This window comes from Pyxicephalus adspersus, chromosome 2, assembly GCF_032062135.1.
Source record: "Pyxicephalus adspersus chromosome 2, UCB_Pads_2.0, whole genome shotgun sequence".
NCBI lineage: Eukaryota > Metazoa > Chordata > Amphibia > Anura > Pyxicephalidae > Pyxicephalus > Pyxicephalus adspersus.
Genome location: NC_092859.1, coordinates 37,938,166 through 37,960,760, shown reverse-complemented (window position 1 = coordinate 37,960,760; position 22,595 = coordinate 37,938,166). Strand labels below are relative to the sequence as shown.

Here is a 22,595-nt window from a genome sequence, read left to right as displayed (position 1 = left end):
TTTATTATCAAAACACATTTTATTACCCAAAATAAAACCATCTTAAATAACGAAATATCTAACATATAGCCATATACCATTATAACTAAAATTGTATAGTCAGGTCCTCAAAGGCTCTAACCCACAGTCATCATCCCAGAAGGTTCTGTCTCTCACATGATATTATTGCTCCAAGCCACTCTACATCCCCGCGGAAACGAATATCAATTCCGGCAGCTAACAAACACCTACACAACCTCCTGACATAAACATTTACAAGGCTCCCATACCATAGATGGGTCCACCCAACCAGAACCGCCAAAACACTGCCCTTGAGGTCCCCAAACTGCCAACCCAAAACCACAAGCCCTACACAACTTCCTTGCTGTCCTGGTAAGAAAGACACTTTACCTCCTGTTTCCTTACTTTCCTCTTTCTTCACTCAACCCTCCCCCATTTACTACCACCAATCGCCTTTTTTACCCGCCCCCCAGAATACCACCCCCTTTTTATAATAACTCTTCCTTTTAAGCTCCCCCGGTGCACATAGTCATGCAGGCCCTCAGGCCTACATTTACTATGATCCATTCATCTCAAGGCTTTACTTTTTGAAAGCTGCATGCCGACTTTTTCAAAGAATCGCAAGGCCCCTGAACATAATATATTAAACAAAATATGGGAACTTTTATGTCTTACATAAAAAGGTTAACAAGCAAGTTGACTTTCCATAATTAAAAGTTGAGTATAGTCAAGAAACACTTTTTTACACAATCAGGGCTTACATTTTTAAAATGTTAACACTTGCCATATGTTCCACAGGTCTCCCTGTCACCCCAGCAATTTTGGTAGAAACACATGTTCAAGGGATAATTTGCACTACAAAAGCCATAACAAATAATAATAAGGGAAGAAACAAAGCCGTGCAGTTACAGTGTTTGACCGGTGAGCTGCGGGAGGATTTACGTGTCTGGTTGCAGTTTTTGAATTGTTATAATGGTCGGACATTGTGGATGGAAGAGGGGGTGTCCAATGTGGCATTGGACCTCTTCACAGATGCGGCTGGGAGTTCAGGTTATGGGGCTTATTGGTCCGGCCATTGGAGTGCGGAGCGGTGGCCTGATTCTTGGGTTGAGGCCGGTTTGTGCAAGAATTTAGTGCTGCTGGAATTGTTCCCAGTGGTGGTGGCAATGGCCATCTGGAGTAAGGAGCTGGGGAACAAAAAAGTTTGTTTACATTGCGATAATTTGGGGTTGGTGGGTGCAATTAATAATAACACTGCTAATTCGCCTCTGGTGGTGCGTTTGTTGCGCCATTTGGTGCTTCTGTGTCTGTTGCATAATATTTACTTGAAAGCAGTGCACGTTCCTGGACGGGCTAATGATGTGGCTGATTCTCTCTCTCGTTCCCAGTGGGTGCGGTTTCGGGAGTTGGTACCAGGGGCGGATCGTCAGGGCATCCCTTGTCCGCCCGACCTTTGGATGATCGTCTAGGACTTGTGGTTGGAGGTATTCGGCGGTCTGTGGCGGAAGGAACGTGGAAGTCGTATGTAAACACATGGCATGAATGGTTTGGGTTTTTAAGACAGGAAGGGGTGGGCTTGGTGGCGCAGCAGGATTTGTTGATGTTGTTGTTGTTTTTAGCTGTTAACTTTCGGGCGGGTGTGTCGGGCAATGTCATGGCAAAGAAGTTGTCTGCGTTGGCTTTTCTTTTTAAGTTAGAAGGTGGGGTGGATCACACTAAGAATTTTTTGGTTCGGCAAGCCTTGAAGGGTTATCGCAGGGGTGGGGTGAAGAAGGATACTAGAAGGCCGGTTTCTTTTGCTATGTTGGTTGAATTGTTAGGTATTTTGGATCAGGTTTGTTTGGATTCCTTTGAGGTAGCATTATTTAGGGCAGCGTTTGCGGTTACCTTTTTTGCAGCGCTGCGAGTGGGGGAGGTGGTTAGTCCAAGCAGAGCTCATTTGGGTGGCTTGTTTCTGGGGGATGTTAAGGTAAAAAGGCGGGCGGTACGGATTTGGGTCCGAAGATCGAAGACTGATCAGGAGGGGAAAGGCGCTGGGTTGCTCTTGGGTGAGTTACCGGGTTCAGTGGCTTGCCCTGTACGGGCAGTCCGCCAGTATTTGGAGGTGCGTGGCTCGGGGGAGGGTCCTTTCCTTATACATAGGGGGGGTCCCCACTGACACGGTTTCAGTTTGGAGCAGTGTTTAAAAAATGTTTTCGGGCCATTGGCAGGGTGGCTGAGGAGTATTCCTCACATTCATTTCGCATTGGTGCAGCTACTGAAGCGGCCCGATGGGGTTTGAGTGATGAAGCTATAAAAAGGATTGGGCGTTGGGAGTCCAACCGATTTAAAGTGTACATTCGGCCGGAGTTGCTATAGGTGAGTATGTTCCTTAGGGGGTTGCGGTTGGTTTTGGGTTAGGTACATTAAAAAGGTAACATTTCCTATTGTGTGGGGGGGGGGGGAAGCTATACAGTGGGTTTGGTGGTATAGTTTCTTTTTGTTTTACATTCCAGATTCTAGTGAATGCCTGATTTGGATTCTGGGGCATTCTTATGTTTACTGGGGAGCCCGAAGGGCAGAGGTGCGTCCCAATGGGAGGCAGATGGGTTTTCAGCAGGGAGAAGCGAAAGTTCGGTGGATCGGGATTCGTGGCCTGCAGTGGAGCCATGTGATTCCGGAAGTAAATCGTTATGTTCAGTTGGATCGTGCACCGGATGTGTTATTGATTCATGCTGGGGGTAATGATGTGGGATCTAGGCCGTTACGTGATCTGTTAAAAGATATAAAATATGATTTTTTGAGGTTGAGAGCTGCTTTGCCTTACACAGTCCTTATATGGTCAGAGATGGTGGCGAGACTTACATGGCGGCGCGCACGATCCGTGGCGAGACTGAATAAGTCACGCATAAAAATTAATAAGGCAGTCAGTAAATTCTTGACGAGAATTGGAGGTCTGGCGGTCTGTCATGGGGAGTTGGAGGGGGAGCCCCATCTATTCATGCGTACTGATGGTGTTCATCTGAATGTTGTAGGAACGGACTTGTGGATGTTGGGTCTGCAGGATGGCCTGCAGCGTGGTGTTCAGGTATGGAGGTGCGCTCAAGCCTAAGGGGTCAGGCTTGGGGCGCGGTGGTGGTTTTTTCTGGTGGTCCATGATAGTGGGGTTGTTTGGAACACTGGGTTGTGGTGAGACCCGGTGGGTTTGGAGGGATACCTGCGGGTTGTCCCTGAGCTGGTGTGTTAACGGCGGGGGGCCTATTTTTTGGATGCAGGAATATCCAGGTGACAGGTACTGTTATGGACCGTCCAGAAAAACATGTTTACATGAATGTAATTGTTATATGGTGTTTTTGATGTTGTATATTTTATAAAAGTAAAGAGTTATTAATGTTTTTATAATTTGTTAATAAAAAGGCTGCTATGGCCAGTTATATGCAAACCAGGTTTTGTGCAATTTTTTGGAAAGGGAATGGTTAATAGGAGGTTTCGGGTGGACTGGCCGGCAGAGGTAAGAACATTTTAATATCTCCCTTTACACCTGTCATGTCTCGGGTGGGATATAAGCCCAGGATCAGCAGCTGGAAGACAAGCTTATTAATGGCTTATGTTCCATACTGCCTGGTGTCTTGAAAGTAAATAGTATGTTTTTAATCAGGGCCATGTAATCTTGTTGCTGGTGACAACTTGTCAGTGACTAAATTAGTAACTTTTCATTTACCTGATTTATTAGTCACTCTCTCACTGCTCCCTCGCTAACAAGGGGGGTTGACATCTATCTGCCTACTGTCATAGAGGTAAGTGTAGATTTTTTCATGAGTTATTCTGCTGCTGGCAATATGTAGTGATCAACAGGTTCACCCATGTGATAAGAGCCTTAGGTTGCCACATGCTTGCATTGTCAACAGCTACAGATGCCAATGATCCAGATATTAATACAACACTGTAAAAAATCTGGGGGTGGGTTTAAATGGCAGTAGCACCTATCTTTCCTCCGCCATTGATACCAGTACTTAGGATAAATCCTACACAGTATGTGCATGGATATATATAGAATATACAGAATGGTAAATAGAATGATAGATAGATAGATAGATAGATAGATAGATGCTTTTACATTTGAACTGCTTCAAACTGGATAATTTAAGAGCTGAGTGAATCACTTACTATTGAAGTACAAGAATGTGGAGTGTCCTCTTGCTAGTAAAATAAGGAAAGGACATTCTCTTCTTCGTAACACCACATCTGTGCAAACAGTATACACAATGTTTTATTTTAGAACATGAAGAATTCTATCTCCTGCATAGTTCTACAAGCAGATGGGATCTAATCATCTTTTTTTTATAGTAAAGATATGCACACAGGAATTCTTCCTTATTTAGCATTTAAAAAAAATATTTGTATGTTCTGATAGACCACATTACATTGTCTGCCAGATCTACTTGAACCTTCATTCAAAATTGACAAGCTATTGTAAGTAAGAACAATTTTGTTTTAGGCCTGACAACTTTAGTGAAAGCGTGTTTTTCCTATCTGTCTCGGAACATATCAATGTATCTCCTCCAAGAGACAGCATTGGGGAAGAGCAGAATCTTCTGACAGCCAGTGAATGGGTTCTGGCGGAATTCGTTTTAGGCTGCATAACAACAGTTTTTTTCTAGAAGAAAGGAATGAAGGATGGGGGAGAAAATGAGAGAGGAAGGAAGGAAAAGGTATTTGAATTTTATTTCACTCTGAAAGATGCTGGAAGCATTTCAAGCTATTTACATAATTATACATTGCACACCTTTTTAGTCTTGTGTCTTGCCTTTGCTACAAACCTCAAGACATTTAGAGTCTAAAACAGCCCATTCATTTTGATCTTGAAAATGTGAGGGAGAAAGAACCAACGGACACCTTTGGCACAGTGTCTTTCTGTGATCTGAGAACATAAAAGATTAGCTCAACACAGGACTTAGGTACAGAGCACGATTGCTTTGTTGAAGAAAATTGCTGTAATTTTCTCCTAAGCGAGTCAGGATGACAGCTTACCCACTCAGATTTCCACAACCCTTTACCTGCTGGTGAAAAAAAGTATAGATTTGGGCTTGACCCATCCTGTTCTGTGATCACCATCTTATTTTTTTTAAGTGGATCTCTAGCAGTACATTGTTTTGCCCAAGTAACAGTAAGCCCCAGTGTAAAATATTGCACTGCTGTCATTTTAAGTCTAGATCCCACCCTAGAATAAGCCTCTCTATCATCTATTTTTCTACTTTACTATGGTAATCTGAAAACCTACTCAATCATTATCACCTTATGAAGTGGGTAACGTGAACTTTAGAGAAAACTTGCATTATAATACACTAGGCTCTATTTATCAAACAGGGAATCTGACATTCCCTTGTGGGTATCTTCCAGGTCCCTGTTTGGGGTAATGTCAGATTCCCTGCTTTATAAATAGAGCCTACTGTTTATGCACCATTCATTATGAATGGCACTCCAATGCACAACACAAAGAAAAGACACACACATAATTATGAATAATAGTGAATAAATAGTGAATAAGTGGATACCCTATAGGTTGTAGTGCACTATTTTGCCAAAATTGGTGTGAATAGTTTTTTTACATGCCAAAGCTCATTATTGCTCTTTTAAAGTAAATGGGATGTTTATACTCAACAAATATCAATGGATAGTACAAGGAATATTACATAGACGTGTGAATTTACCCCCTATAACTTTTTTTTTACTTTTGCTTCCTTACTCCCCTCAATCCTTTAACCTCCCATGGTTTTATCTGGAGCAATAAACAATGATGTCATCATGACTGCAAACCTCTTGTTCTCCATCCCTCTCTTTCCTCTTCCATTCTTTCATAACTGATACCATACACAGCTTGTAACAACCCCCCTTCCCCTTTAAAACAAAAGAGCTTGTGATGTGGGTGAGGAAGGGGTTGAAAGAGTGATTCAGAAATCTAAGAGCGCACTGGAGTACAAAGGATGGAATGCAGGAAGTGGTAGTTTTCATTTTTTCCAAATAATTCAGGTTTCTGATTTTCTCTTGCAGCTGCAGTTTCCATGGTAATACTTTTAGAGAGAAGGGGAAACACTTGCAGATAACCTGTCGTTAATGGTAATATTCCTTCATTTGTGGTGATGGACAATATACTGATTTTGATGGAATATATAGGAATCTATATAGGGCTTTCTGTGAGTCACCTGTATTAATTTCTTTATCCCAACTCTAGGATGCAAATATTGTCTAAATACGAGCGGAATGTGTATTCTTACTTAAACCTTGGTGTGCTTTGTGTATTTCTTCAAGATCTATGTACTAGATGGAAGATTTGCAGGATCTTTCTCTTTTAAGACTAGAGACGAGCAGAACAAGAACGAATCAGGTTGAATGTGTTTAGAAATGCAACTGGATTTGCAAATACTGAGATGGAATTGAGTTTTTTCAAAAGGTTTAAAATTAATTATTTTTGGTGAATAATTATTAGGAATGGTTTCCTTAGCACACTTTAGGAACGCTAGACAGCATAGGGGCAATCTGAATCCATTTTTCTTTTCCGTTTACCACTAGTTGTGCTGAGAAAATAGGTACATTTTTTCACCACAATAGGAATAATTTGCCTGTGTAAAACTAACTAATTGTGTAAAACGAGTTACTGTGATTTTACTTGGTTAGCAGTCATAATATAAAAAACAGGCAAATTTATACTCAACAGAAAAAGCTGTTTGTCTATAACTGTAAATAATGTCTGTGATTTCATTGGGCAATCAAAAATATATATTTATTGCCTGTTTATACCTGAAAATATTTGGCGTGATTTCACTTGCTTAACAGTCACACTGTTGCCAGGTATTTTTCCCAAAGCAACTTTCCAAAAGCACTTTCCCCAAAGTACTTAGCAGAAAGCACTGTTTGCCCCTTTTCTTCCAATTCCTGTCCTCATAGTTTTGCTTCAGGCTCTGTCATTGTCAGAAAATGAAGCCTTGGCTAGCCATGCATAGAGGGCTGCATTGTCATCATTCCTAATGTTGGCTTCATACCTGTGTAGAAGACCAAGACAGGTGTGCCTGTGTGATGTGGCAGCTTTGGATGATTGCCAACAAGAACATGATATCCCAACTCTGAATTTGAGCTTGGGGAGATATATTTATTTTTGCTCCCACCAGCTATTTTTTAAAAAATACCTGTGCTTTGCTTATCCAAGACAAAGTAATTAGTCCTCTTAAATGCTTCCTTCTTAACAGGGCAGCGGAGCAGCAGACAGGTTTGTATATACTGCTACCAGGACCACCATTTAAGCAAGCCCTGTGCTTTGCATTGCATGGCCATAGATTTGGGTTTAGGCAATATTGGCAATTATAAGAATAAATAATCTTTGAAAAATGTGCAGAAGATTAAAAGGTTTTCATGGCTGCAGTGCATTTTTTGTCAAAGCAGGATTAATGGTTTAATTGAATGACATAGATGAAAGCACACTGCAGTTTAGAACTGTAACAGCCAACGCATTTTCCAAATGGAGAACTGCTAGGGTTAATGGCGTGACTTTACACAGCTGTGCCACTCGGCTAAAAACCAGGATGAAAAGCTATACAAAATGTTCCCTTTAATATTCATGTCACAATGAAGAAGCTGATTATTATTCTGTAGAACAAAGGGAATTTAGACAGCTCCGTTAGAGCTACAAAGAACAAGAACGGAAGCAAATTTGCCCGTGTCAGCAATCGTAGGAGGCCAACAAACGACTACATTGCATGTGTGGATTGAGTGATGCTTCCATATAGAGGGGGAAGGAGTGCACATGACTCTGCTAGGGCTGCATGGCACATCCATGGGTGTTAGTTTGCCGTTTCATAAAAAAATGACATTTTTAATGTGATATAAGGCAAACTGAACATGAGTTTTGGAGGTTTACTGAGTCATGCCGACCTCAGCAGATGACAATAGGAAATAGATGTTTTTTGCTGCATGTGTTCATCACAGTCATCACACAGCTGTCACCAAAATCAGAATAGTCACATTTGGATTTGCAGATGTGTTTATAATACATTTCACTTAAAATATTGTAAATGAGAACTTAGTAAAGCCTTACGGGTAGGGGTACCAATGTCCCCCTGTACTCATTCCCTTGGTTGGTAAGTCTTTTATTACATAGTCTGTGTCATAACTTAAAGTAACTGCCTAGGAATGATAAATCCCTTAGTCCAGGCACAATACAGCATTTTCTTTATTACTTTGTAAACAGAAAGTATGGTACCCAGAGGAACTATGAATATGCCAGTGTGTATGTTTAAACTCTATAGAAATGTAATAATCCCCCCTCCCCTCAAAAAAAAACCAAAAAAAAAAAAAAAACCCATGTTTATAAAAGCATGTTGTTTGTATGTATTTATAATGTTGTCTTTGAAGCCACAACTGTCCCTATGCTTCGATACAATACGTTTTTTCCCTAAGTCCGTGGGTTAAAGTTTAAAAATGTAAGTGCCAATGGACTCTGTTGTACATCTTAAAATGGAGATGTTGAGTCAAAATCCAATGAAATCCCCCCCTAATTAAATGTGTAAAATTTAACTTTTTACTATTTCTGTGGCCAGCTAAATGTGTCAATTACAGATTCCATGGATTCTGTCATTTTTACTATTTCTGCGGCCAGCTAAATCTGTTAACGACAGATTCCAAGCATTCAGCGGAAATAGCATAGGGATTCTCTGTGCTATTAATGCAGCAATGGCAATCTGTCATTTAGCACTGGGAGATTGACGGTTAATATCGTTGCTTGTCACACATTATGATTGACATTTACATTTCTGGAAGAACTTGAAAAGGTTTTTTTTCCTGTATGGTCTCTTTCTTTGGGCGATTGACTTTGACCTACTTCTGATATTACTAAGGATTATTTTTTTTTTCAAATTATCAATAAAGGACTTTGTTCTCATTTCTGGATGAAAAGGACCTACTTAGAGGTACCTTATTAAGTAGGAAGTCCCCACAATCCTACTGTCACCTAACTATGGAACTGTTCCAATTTTATAGTACATGGGGCTTGGTATAGCCAGGAAGGGGTGAACTATGTTTGATGCCCCTTGTTTCTTTTGCACCTAGGTTCCATGCTGGGCAAATATATGCCTGGAGTATTTTGTTGATCAACAAACTGATTCATTCCAGGTTTCAGAGCTGCCAGGGAAGTTAGCGAGGAAAGAGGGTGGGGAAAGTCACCATAAAAAAAGTCACCTAAAAGAGGAAATGATGGCAGAGGAGAGTACAGTGGTAGGCAGTTAGCCACAGGCTTGTAGTGATTGGTGGCAGTGAGAGCAGTGACCAGTGTGATTGACAGCTTGCACTGGCAGGTGAAAAAAGGACAACAGGCTGATGTGCATTGATGTGGAAATGCCAGCGGAGAACTATGTGACAGTAGCATGTTGGGAACAGGTGTCAGCTTACATATAATATCCTGTAGCCACCAACGTTTCACCCTTTGTAAATGTAAATGGCAGTTTGTTAGTCTCCAGTTACATTCATTTTAAAAGTGCCAAATGTCAGGCACCAGCTGTAAGTTTATGGTCGCCAAAGCTGAAAGCCTTATATCCATTGCAGGAAAAGGGTTAAAAAGTGTGATTAAGGATACCCAAAGCCAAAAATCTCTGCCACTGTTCACAGCTCTGTGTATTGTTTGTTCTCATTTATCTGTTATTTTATTTGTAACCAAAAAGGCAGCAAATGGTTGGTGAAACTTTTATCATATAGTCTGTGTCAATAAATAATGGTAAAAAAATACTCCCCTAGCTGCTCTCTTCGCTCCTGCAATGACCTAATACTGACTTCCTCACTCATAACCTCATCACATGCACGGCTTCAAGACTTTTCCAGAGCTGCCCCAACTCTCCGGAATGGTCTTCCTCGTCCTATTCGGCTTGCTCCTACTTTCTGCTCATTTAAAAGAGCACTCAAAACCCATTTTTATAAACTTGCCTACCCATCATCCATTGTCTTTTGAAATCATCACTACTTCCCACCACTACATATCTCCCCTCCTATTGTTTTACTTCCCACACCTCTTAGATTGTAAGTTCTTCAGGGCAGGGTCCTCTCCTCCTGTGTCACTTGTCTGTATTCATCTGTCATTTACAATCCCTATTTAATGTACAGTGCTGCGTAATATGTTAGCGCTATATAAATCCTGTTTAACATTAATAATATTAGGTATTTAAAGTAAGGACCTAGGACTGATGAATCCTTTAGTCCTGGCACAATCCAGCACTTTCCCTATTTTCTTGTAAAAAGAATGCATTGTACACAGAGGAACTATGATTTTCTTTAATAGCTTATCTTATGTTTTATTATAAGACATTCCAGGATAACGTTAAAGTGTATAGCTAGTGAACCATGTAATTACTATAATTGTTAGCAGAATGTGATGTATGACGTGATGAGGTCTATAAAATGCCTGTAATACCAGATACAGTATCTGTTCACAACCATTTCAATAAAGATTATAAAAAGACAAGGGCTTTAACCTTTTCTCTCTCTATCCAAAACAAAATAAAATGTTTCAGCAGGAGTGGGGCTTTAATGTGTTTTGATTCTTTCAATTATAAAAAAAAAAAAACATCAGCTGCAAAACACTTGGGTCCTGTGCAGAAATAATTGTTATAATAACCTTGCACATATAAAAAAATAATAAAATTCTGGATTATTATTAGTGAGTCGCAGAACTCCTGACTAAGGGCAGGTGTAATTAACGCAATCCGTCTCAATGTATGTAACAGAACACCTCTGCTGTGCACTTTTATCATTAAAATGATAATGAAGTGTCCAGCTGAGAGAAATTAGCTTTGATTAAGAAAATCTGGGCTCAGCAACTTAACTAGTTAGAAAAGAGATGTTTACCGATGCAATGTACTGCATGAAAAGAAAAATACTCAACAAATAATGTTTTAATGCACTGTTGAGGGCAAAGTCATCTTCAATAGAATTTTAGATTACTGTTTAGACACAACAGAATGATAGCAGACAGACTGTTTAATAAATATGTATATTCATATGAACAACAGCAAATAGACACATTTTGTCTTTAAAAGTGAATATCTTGCTTTATATTATGTATGCAAATAGCTGATATACTAAAACAGGCACTTTTTTAAAAAAAATATAAAAATGAATAGCTTGTTAAAAATAAAATAACAAGATCTAATATTCAGGTTTATTTTAAAAATTTCTTCCGCTGTACTTTTTTACTGCTATTGCAGGTAGATTTTTTTCTTATGGTTTTATGGTCAGCATCATTCAGTCCACTTCCTCTGAGCCCACCATAACCTGTACCTAGGTAGTGTAAGAAAAGTCGGCGCTGCTCTTTTGCTTTCTCTTCCCTGCCACCTTCACTGTTTGAGGTGTTTATAGCAGAGTAGATAGGTTCAAGCAGATTTATAGATTCATGCCTGCCGCTACTGATTCCAGCAGAGACGTGTAGCAGTTCAAGAACACCTGGCAAGCCAAAAGACCGTGGCAGAATTTGCAGCAACCACAGGTCATTAAAAGGCTTACCCAAATGTCCCATTCAAAGTTTTGTTAGGGATCCCCCTGATTTACAGCTACACCCCTAGTGAGGTGAGTTCATCTCTCTGTCACTGTTTCAGCCAATCAGCATTTTTTTCTATACACGTCAACCTATATGCCCCTTGTGCTGATTCCTTCTCACACTGCTTCAATTTAAAAACATACATTTTGTGATTTACTAATAATTGCATGTACAATAATTTCTTCCACTTTTGTCTGCCTAGAGATCCCTTTGAATCAACAAATGCATGTGGAGAGGGATAGAGAGGGTAACATAAGTAGAATTCTGTAGTTTAAAAAGGGAGAAATCAGGCAGGGCTGAAAATACAGTAGTACAGCAAAGACAGGGTATTCAGCTGTGAGCTCTGGAAGTTTTAACAGTTGTTTTTCTGTAGTTCCATGGAGAAATATGTTAGTATTTACCAAATTGTATTTATATTGTCCGCATAGGCATTTTAATGTCTATATACATAAAAGAAATAGAGGAGGTGACCCCACCTATGATATAGATGATATAGAAGCCAACCCTGTAAGAAATCAGAGTATTAAAGACGTTTTAATGTCTATACCCAATCTGCTCTAAAATCAGTGGAAGTCACTGCAAACCATGTTTTTTCCATATCTGTCATAGACAACTATGACTTACTGATTAACAAGAGCACTGTTGGAGTGCTCAAATTTTTCCACAAGGGTATCTTAGATGTATGATGTATTTCTGCCTCTTCTCCAGAGTGAATGTAATGCAAAGCATGTGTATATAACTCAGCACTGAAGATCTTTGAAGACACCACGTGGTTCTAGGCGGGCCACACAGTGAAGACCTAAGAACAGCATGGTTGTCTGATCTTGTTAGGTATGGAATAAAGATAATACCTCTAGTTTAAGTTACTAATGATACCTTGGGCCTGATTTAATAAAGCTCTTCAAGACTGGAGAAGATACACTATCAAGAGAGAACCTAGATTAGATCTGGTCCAGGATTGAAAACATTTACCTAATAATAGTAAATAATTTGATGAAATCCATTCCAGGGTTGCTGGATACCTCAGGTTCCCCCATGATAGTCTATCTTCTCCAGACTTTGGGAGCTTTAATGAATCAGCCCCTTTAATGGAACATATTTGATTACCTACAAGAGAACAAAAAAGGTCTCTGGTAGGTAGCTTTTCTCTAACTGGTTTCAAAGGAAATGATTCAGGGATGTGAGGGGTGGTAGCTGCACCTCACTCTCACAGTTAGTCTTAACAGAGCCTTACTTTGGTTTTGACTTTGGCATGTTCCTCTGTAAGTTTGGTTACAATACTTTGTATAGAGGCTTTGTAATTAACTCAATAATTTGACAGACACACTTCAAAATAGATTTAATCAAACACAAAAATATTGGAACATGGGTAAACTTTCTTCATATCTAGACAGAAATAATGCAGCTCAGTGTACATTATTACACAAGTAAATTGTTTATAATGCAAGCGATCTGAAGTTGATATGGCATCAGCTTCCTGTAATCCTTTATATAGCGGAGCTTTAAAAGGGAGGGGTAGCATCACAAGAACCCATTTAGGTTTGCTAAAGTGCAAGGGACATGCAGATTTTAGGGTAGAGCGCACAGACAGAGAGATGAACTAATTAGTCTACTGCTCCTCCTTTCACTGTTCATTCTAAGACTTGGGTAGGGCCAGTAAGCTTTACTGAGTGGCATCTGAGAAAAAAACAGGTCTCCTGTGCTGCCAGATAGGGCTACACTGTGGGGTAGGAAAATTTATCTTAGCCCTTGATAGACAGAACTACAAATCGTTTAGCAGATAAAACATCTCCCTTATTTATTTCATCTGTGTATTTAGCAGTAGAAGTAGAAAATTGCCTTTATTTTGTTAGTCTGCTATGTCTAAGAAATGGGAATCCATCCAATCAATCACTCTGTGTTCAGGAAAAGTTAGATATACTTTCAATTTTTACATAGTTAATTAAACATTCCATTATTTTATTACCATTTTGTCAGCTCCCCATTAAATGAAAGGTACTTTCCCTGCTATTGTTATAGGAAAGAATGTACATTGTGTAATATGGACATTTGATGATTGATGTATTCTGAAGAGTACATGTTATTTTTAGTGCTATTCTTTCCCAGTGTAAAGTACAGTTTAATTAATATAGTTTTAGTTACACAAAAGCACTGACAGAACAATGTCTTTGATCAGGTTTTAACAACAGTTAAGAACTATATAAAATGTAAATTTATATAAGCTTATAGGAAAGTTTTTGGTAAGCAAAGCGTGATGATAAAGTGGGTGCAAAGTGCAGCTCAACAGTTCAACTAACCAGAGTACACTTATTTTCTTCTATATTTTATTCAAACTAGAATCTGGTTAATTGCTACATGTTGCATACATTTAATTCACTTTGTATCTGGTATTACAGGCATTTTATGAACCTCAGTCAATAAATTCAAAGTGTTTTGGTAAAATGTTATTTCATTTATCAACAATGACCACTAGGGATGAGCAAAACTGTCAGTTTCTATTTTCTAAAAGTTTAGTTAAAAAGAGAGTCAATGGACAAGATGACACTATTTTGTTCCTAGGCTTAAAGGGCTTTAAATGGCCCTTGTGGGTTTTTGGGAGCCTATTTTACCCAATACGAAAAAAAAACAGAAAAAAATTAACCTTTAACCACCCGTTAAACCCGACCTTGGTTCGGGGTAAAAACACTTGCAGAAAAAGTTAAACCCGAACTCTTCTCAGGTGGTTAAAAGCCATCTCTTACCTTTTCCCACTGTGATCATCCCGTGTTCTGTTGTTCCAGCGTCATTCTCCAGCGTCGTTCTCCAGTGTCGTTCTCCAGCGTAGATCTCCCTCTCCAGCGTCGGGTGCCTGTCTTCTCCGCCGGCTTCTTCTTCTCTTCTCTGTTTGCGTTGCATGTACGTGTCCCTCGGCGATCCCTGATGACGTGCGGGCGGGAGGCAGGGAGGGAAATTTAAATAACTTTGCATTGAACTCAATACAAAAAAGCTGTATTGAGTCCAATACAAAGAAATCTTTATATAATATATATAATTGTATTATATATCTTTTATATAAGCTACTGTACAATTACATTACATTATACACTTTTTTTTAAAGATTTTTTTCTTATGTTTTATGAAAAAAAAATGTTATTATTAAATTTATTAAATTTTGGACATATTTCGGGGAGTGATGCGGTAATTCTGTGAATTAAAAGTAATTATTGAGTAATCAGGTGAATTATAGCCTTCAATCTAAAATAAATTTCCATGCAAAAAATTTAACACTTTTTGCATGAAAGTACAGAAGTGTGGAAAGAATTATAATACCCGGCGTTCGCGTACGCGTCCCTCGGCGATTCTTGATGATGTCCGTGCATGTGCCCGTCGATGGGGTCGTAGCGGGAAATTCAAATATTTTGTATTGGATTCAATATAAAGTCCTGTATCCAATACAATACAAAATAATACAAAATATATTTATGTGGTTTTGTCTATAGGTATGTGACGGACACTAGGGAGGTGTTTTAGAAAAATATATTACTATACAGTATACAGAATTATTGCATTTTCAGTATTTTTGATTTATTTATGTATTCTTGTTTAAGCTGATTTTTGTGTTTTTTATTTAATTTTATTCAAAGTAATTTTTTTTTTTTTACATGATTGTGTGTTTCAAACTTTTTTTTTATATTTATGATATCTACTAGAACCCTGTTCGGACATATTTCTGTAAGTTACAGGTCTACAATTTAAAAAAAAAAATTCATGAAAAACAGTGTACCACTTTTGGTACAGAAATCTAGACATCAGTGAAACACCCAGGAGGTTAAGGTAATAAAAATGATAAAATAACACTGGTCAACAAACATTTTCTTTCCAAACAGATTCAAGTCATTTTAGGTTATGTTTGATGCACAGATTACAAATATAGTATTGGTTTTGCTAGAATGGCTCTAGTTTTTGAAATAATGACCTCAATAATAACCTCATAGAAAACTAATGAAACATGAAAATTAAGCAAAATTAAAATAGATATGCCTAATGTCAATATATTCTATATTCAATATATTTACAGAACTAATCACAAAGAAGTAATTGAAACACTTAGTTTGTATGATTTCCTTTTATGCTGATGATCACAATCACATTGAAAGTTCCAGCAGTAGTCTGCCATCATGTGTCTATTCCATCTGCCCTGATACCTTTCATTAATCACTTTTATATCTTGTTGGATCCTCTCCCCTTGTTCCACACTGAAATCACTAAGGTTTTCTGGAAATTTTTGCAAATGGCTATAGAGATAGTGTACATTTGTGCTCATAGTAGCACCCAAAGTTTTAAAGTTTAAGAGCAAGTTTTGTTCAGTTCTTCATCATTTTGTGCTTTATAGTTACCCAAGAAGTTCTTGACAACCATGACATAGCTGTGCCAGGCAGGAGCTTCAGTATCAGTCTTGTAACTTATCAGTTTCCGAATCTGGGGTCCATCAAAGATTCCTGCTTTTAATTTTTCAGTACTCAAATCAAGAATCTACAATAGGGAAGAATCTACAAATGTATTTGAAGCAATTGCCATCCTTGTTCAGAGCTCTAACAAATTGCTTCATTATTCCCAACTTTATGTGTAGTGGAAGAAAATGATTTTTTCTTTGTCAATCACTGGCTCGTTAATGATGTTCGCTGCACATTTTTTCATGTTTTCCCTTGGAGGCCATGTGTAAGGAACTTACCCGTCCTGTCTCTTCTGATGATGATGATGATGATGTCCTTGATCCGACATGGGGCGAACAAGGAGATCATCATAGGAAGGAAGAAGAGGAGGAGGAGGAACAAGAGGAGAAGGAGGTTGCAGAGCGCCCTCAAAGGGGGAGAGGAAGGAAGAGGGTAAAAGCTGCCCACACTCTGCATTTCTCACGTACCAGTGATGCAAGTCATAGTCGTTCATCGTCGGAAGCTGCCTGTCACCACAGCTATGCCTCAACAACTGCAGACCGCCACCACGAGCACCAGCTCTAGAGCACCTTTCGGCCCAGTTAGATGTTCGCCCGTGTTGGCATTTTTTAATGTCCATAGTGATGACAACACTATGGACATCTGCAAACTGTGTGCTCAACACTTGAAACGAGGCAAAAACCCAAACAAACTTGGAACAAGTTGCATGAGCACACATTTAAAAAGCCACCACCCGGTAACCTGGCGGGAACACCTGGTCAAAGCACAGAGCTCTGTGTGACCACCTTCGCACAAGAACCAAGCTCAAACTGCTCGATCTTCTTCCGCTGCCTTTCCTCCTTCTGCCACCAAAGTTACCTGTGCTGCTGCCAGCAATTTGAGTGGGGCATGTAGCCGAGCATTACCTATTTAAGGCTCCACCAGTGGTGAGCAGGAGCTGCAACGCAGATCCGCTGCTGTTTCTCGCATTGCTAGCAGTCAAGACCAGGCATCATTGCCATCCCCCACAACTTCTACCCCATCATCCTCTGAGCGAACCCACAGTACGTTATGCCTAAGCGACAGTATTTTGCAGAAAAATGTGTTCCTGCTTTGCATGAACTCGTGCAGTGCAATGTGTCCATAGCCCTGCAGCACTCATTTTCTGGCAAGGTGCACCTGACAACCGACAGTTGGTCTAAAAAGCATGGACTGGGAAGATATATTTCCTATACAGCTCACTGGGTAACTTTGGTGGCAGCAGGGGAAGATGCAGCTGCAGCAAGGCCTGCATACCTACCTCTACCCAAAGCACATCGCCATGCAATCTTCTCCTCAACCTCCACTTCCACCTCCTCCTTTGACTCTTGTGCCTCAACCTCTTTCTCCAGGGACATGTTGCCGTGGAGACCTAGCACTTCCCATTCGGCAGCATCTGTTCACCGCCAGCAACAACCTGCAGTTTGCTATTTCGGTGCACAATTCAGACGTTGCCACGCAGTCCTGAGGTTGTGAAGCTTGGGTTCCCTCAGCCACACGGGCGCAGCCATTCTAAGTGCCTTACGGAAGCAGGAGGCCATATGGCTAACTCCCAACAGACTTCAGCCAGGCAAAGTCGTGTGTGACAACGGGGCCAATCTGCTGGCAGCCCTGCGTTGTGGGAAACTCACACACGTACCTTGCCTCTCTCACATCATGAGCCTGATAGTACAGTGCTTCCTTAGGAACTACCCAGGCCTCCAGCCGCTGTTGCTGTAGGCCATTTCTGCCGGTCGTTCACAGCCAGTGGCACTGGTTAATTTGTGATGTGGCCACATGTTGGAATTCTGAATAACAGAAAGCGGTGGTGGATTACGTGGCAGAGTCTGTTAATTTCAGACGTATACCTACACTACCTTTCTTCAACCCTGCGGAATGGCTGCAAATTGAGGACTTGTGCACTGTATTGTCACCTTTTGAAGAGGTGGCCAGGATGATCAGCAGAGATCAGGCCTGTGTCAGTGACACCATCCCCATCATATGCCTGCAGGAACAGATGATGGTGGATCTCGGACACAACACAGAGCGTTTCAAACATCATCTCGGACATGCGTGCCTACTAGGCATAGTGCACCACAAATCCAGGAAGAGGAGGAGGTGGAAGAGGATGAGGAGGACATTGAGGGTACATGGCATCCATCCACCCAAACACAAGGCGGCATGTTCCGTGGATGGCAAGACCAGGCGGAGGAGGAGGAGGATGATGACCCTGTGCTGCTGTTCGACCAACAGGACTGTGGGTCTAGAATTATCTCAGCTGTGGGGAGTTTGAGCCACATGAGAGGAGTGCATAACCAAAGATCCGCGCATACAACACATAAAAACAAAGACTGACGACTATTGGATTGGTACATTACTGGATCCAGGTTACAAGCCTGAGATACAACAACTGATCTTGCCGCAATACAGGGGACCTAAAATGCAGCACTACCAAGAAGTGCTTGTAAGGGACTTGTGCTCAGCCTTTCCGGCTGCCAGCAGCAGCAGCAGCAGGAATCCCTATGGCAGTTCCAGCCATGGGAGCCAAACAACTGCCTTAGGCGGCATGGGTGGCAGCAGCAGTAGAGGTTGTCTAAGCCAAACTATGCAGGCTTTTTATCAGAATGAAATATCTGTATTTTTTTTACAGAAATACAGAAATTTTTCTGTTCATTTTGATAGATTGCAAGTGGTATCAGAATTAAATATCTGTAGTTTTTATAGAAATACAGAAATTTTTCTGTTCATTTTGATAGATTGCAAGTGGTATCAGAATTAAATATCTGTATTTTTTTTTTTTTACAGAAATACAGAATTTTTTATGTTTATTTTGAGAGATTGCAAGTGGTATCAGAATTAAATATCTGTACTTTTTTTTACAGAAATACAGAACTTTTTCAGTTTATTTTGATAGATAGCAAGTGGTATCAGAATTAAATATCTGTATTTTTTTTACAGAATTACAGAAATTTTTCTGTTCATTTTGATAGATAGCAAGTGGTATCAGAATTAAATATCTGTATTTTTTTTACAGAAATACAGAATTTTTTCTGTTTATTTTGAGAGATTGCAAGTGGTATCAGAATGAAATATCTGTATTTTTTTACCCTGCCTCTGGCTGCATGACACACTGACTGACTATTTATCTATCTATTTATCTATCTATCTATCTATCTATCTATCTATCTATCTATCTATCAATGTATCTTTCTATGTATGTATCTATCTATCTTTTTTTTTTTTACAGAAATACAGAATTTTTTTTTTGATAGATTGCAAGTGGTATCAGAATTAAATATTTGTATTTTTTTACCCTGCCTCTGGCTGCGTGTATGTAACACACTGACTGACTATCTATCTATCTATCTATCTATCTATCTATCTATCTATCTATCTAGCTAACAGTGAAACACTCCAACTATCTGAGTACAGTGGATTTCAGGACTGCACCAATACAGTACAAACCATCAATCTATCTGACTAATAGTGTGAGTGTGACACAGTCTAAGTAAAGCGTTTTTTTTTTAACTCTGACAAAGCAAGCCAAGCAGCACAGAAAGATGCTATCAGCAAATCTCTGTCAGGAGAGGTAAATGCAGGCACACCCTGGCCTTATATAGGCCAATGCCTGCCTGTGTGCCACGCAGTGACTGACAGCCAATCGGCTGCCTGCCACAACAAACATGGAGGGGAGCACCCTTGCTGTTATTGGAGGGCCCTAGGCATCATGGGGGAGGTCCCTAGGCATTGTGGGAGGGTCGAATTTGGGGAGTCGAATCCAACATAATTCGGGTCAACCCTAATTTGAACGGCCATATTCGAGTCAAACATTAGGACGACCCGAATTCGAACAACAACACTAATGATGATTTTTGGGCTCTCTCCATTTTTCCACTGATGTAGACACTCTACACAAGTTTTGCATACCATATGGGGAGCCCAATACTTATCTTGGTCCCCCCGTTTAATACTAAAATATGCAAGATATGCTTGTTTCTGTAATGTTTCTAATGTCATTTCTGGATTCAGCAGACCTGAAATACACTAAATATATTAAAAAAATCCTTGGCAAGTGAAAACAAATTTTTCATCTTGCTCTATCTTGCTGCGCATGCATAAGATCCGTTTTTTTCCCCCCAAAATGTTGGTGATAGGTCCACGTTAACCCTGGAAAATCAAAGTCTTAGCTCCCCAGTGCAACATTCCATGATCTGATCTTGCATAAACTGTTGTTGAAAATGTTTTCAGTATAACATTGAAAAAATGGGAATTGGGCACGCATGTATTAGTTTACATACTAAAAAATTATTTTAAAAAACTCACAGGGCTATTTAAAAAACAAGGAGAATCTCTTAGACATTCCTTGGTGGGAATCAATTACTGCCATGTGGAAGTTTCCCACTGGAAACGTTTGAGAGAATGCCCCTGATTCATCAAGCAGAATCGGATTATCTGTCGCGCATTCGTATTAGCGATCCGGAATCGTACGCGGTCGCGCTATTCAGCAACGGAAAAAGCTCGCGCACGGAGCCGCGCTTATCCGACAGCTTTTTACTGGCGATCTTGCATTAAAAGTCACTGTTCCCCTAAAAAATCATTCTTTTTGGCAGATTCGCGCTCCCTATTGTGAAGGCTGGAATCCGGCTGGTAGTGAGGCGGGTGTACGCACATACTCGAGTCCGGACCGCGGTAATCCGCAAACGCTGGCCGCGCGTACGTTCGCGCTTCCAGCAAGCGCGGATTTCATTGATGAATTGGGCAATGTCTGATTTCCTGTTTATAAATAGAGCTCAAATAATAAACTTCTCGTATTGGGTTCCATTACATTTGGTGATTTCATATTTGAAATAGTTGTGTTACTTCTGATTTTTTATTATCCTTTTAATATATTTTTAACTCCACCATCTTTCTGACTAATATATAATTTTTTTTCCCCAGCCTTTTTTGTAACCTACAGAACACATCTACACTTTAATATTGAGAAGAAGATGTGTGTGTTTTTTTACAACACTATTCCTCTATAGATACAGTACGACGAATGAAAGTTGGCACCGTAGGAGAAGAAATTTGTCTTTGGGAGCAGTTTGGAAATGGAAAATCAATGCAGTAACTACATCTATGGACTAGTAAACTGCAACATATTAAAATATTGTTCCTGTGTTTCACACAAGAAGCAATAGGGCACATACCAAGATTAATAAATACCTGTATAATTTAAGCTCAATAGTTCAAGTTAGTTAGTTAGTTAGATAATTTGTTTGCATGGCTTTAAAAAAATCACGATTATCTGACCAAAGTCCTAAAATATATATTTACTTATGGTCTCATTTAAGTGGAACTAAACTGAAATCAAAAATACCCACTTACCTTTAATTCTGTACATCCCTATATCTATATAGAAATATATATATTAGAAATTGCAGAAATTCTATTGTTTAACTACAAGCCAACTGCAAGGCAAAACTAAAATGTAGAGTCGGCTTAGATGAGAAAGTATGGCTTCACCCTAACTATATCAGCTTACAAATGAAATGTAATATAGTACTTCTTTAATTTACTCTGATTTGCGATAAATAAAGCAGACAGACGAGTCCTGGTTTGGAAAAAAAAGTCTTCTGTAATGTAAGCTTTTAATCTGTTAAGCTCTGCAAGTGCAATAAATGATCATTTTTGTTGTTATCCTTTTTGTTGTGTACTATGTCTTTGTATTTGCCATGTTGCAGCCTACTAGAGTGGCTTCTATAGAGAGCACAGGAACACAGGAACTTATCAACTCATAAAAATCCTGGCTTGATCAACAGTGCTTTTTTCCATCACAAATTTACAACAAATTGCTTACAACTATAGATTTATTGTAACAAACGGTATTTGATATAAACAACACACAATTGTCATCCCCTGTGATTAGATAGTTAAGGAGCAGTGATAGAGCAGTTTTTGGCTTCCTCCTTCTGTTAACATGTTCCCTGCAAACGGGTGTTGATGCAGGTCACACAACTGACCCCTTAGTTTTGTCTTTCCTTCACCCAGTAATGCTATATAGAGATATTCAAGAAAATAAAAGAAAATAAAAGAGTTTCAAATGTATTCTTTTGTTATTTGTCTGGAGTTTCTCTTTAGGTTAAAGATAACAATCACACACCCCCTAAAAAAAGGGGACAAAAAGTTTAATTAGCAAAACATTACAAAAGCAGAAACACAAGGCACACCAGATGCTACACTGTGCAAACAATTTACAAAGTGCCTTGACTGTCCCACCGTCGACTCATTTTACCTGCCGCCAGCTCGGTTAATAAATATTTAAACCCTGGAACTGTACGCATCAAAAAAGATGGTGACAGAAGATTCTATTTTTTTTGTTGAATAATTAGATTTTCAATTCCAAAATTCATCTTTGATATTTATGTGCATATATAAATTAAATGGTATGATTTAGTCAAATGCCAAATGTTTCCTTACATCAGAACACTACAGAAGCTTATATCAATAGAATGGAGTACATTAAAAGTGCCAAATCACTGAGCTGTGTATTTTTTTCATGGCTGTTAACTAAGCACTACATTATGTTACATTTTTAAGCTATCATGACTAAAAATGTTATTAACCTTTGGCAG

General features: G+C 39.4%; 1 long non-coding RNA gene across 1 annotated transcript; it reads left to right on the top strand.

Moving 5' to 3' along the window:
* Positions 1-6,028: 6,028 nt before the first annotated feature.
* Positions 6,029-21,660, top strand: LOC140325009 (uncharacterized). Its single transcript, XR_011919620.1, has 2 exons — positions 6,029-6,096; positions 20,920-21,660. It is a non-coding gene; the product is annotated as an uncharacterized lncRNA (long non-coding RNA).
* Positions 21,661-22,595: the final 935 nt, after the last annotated feature.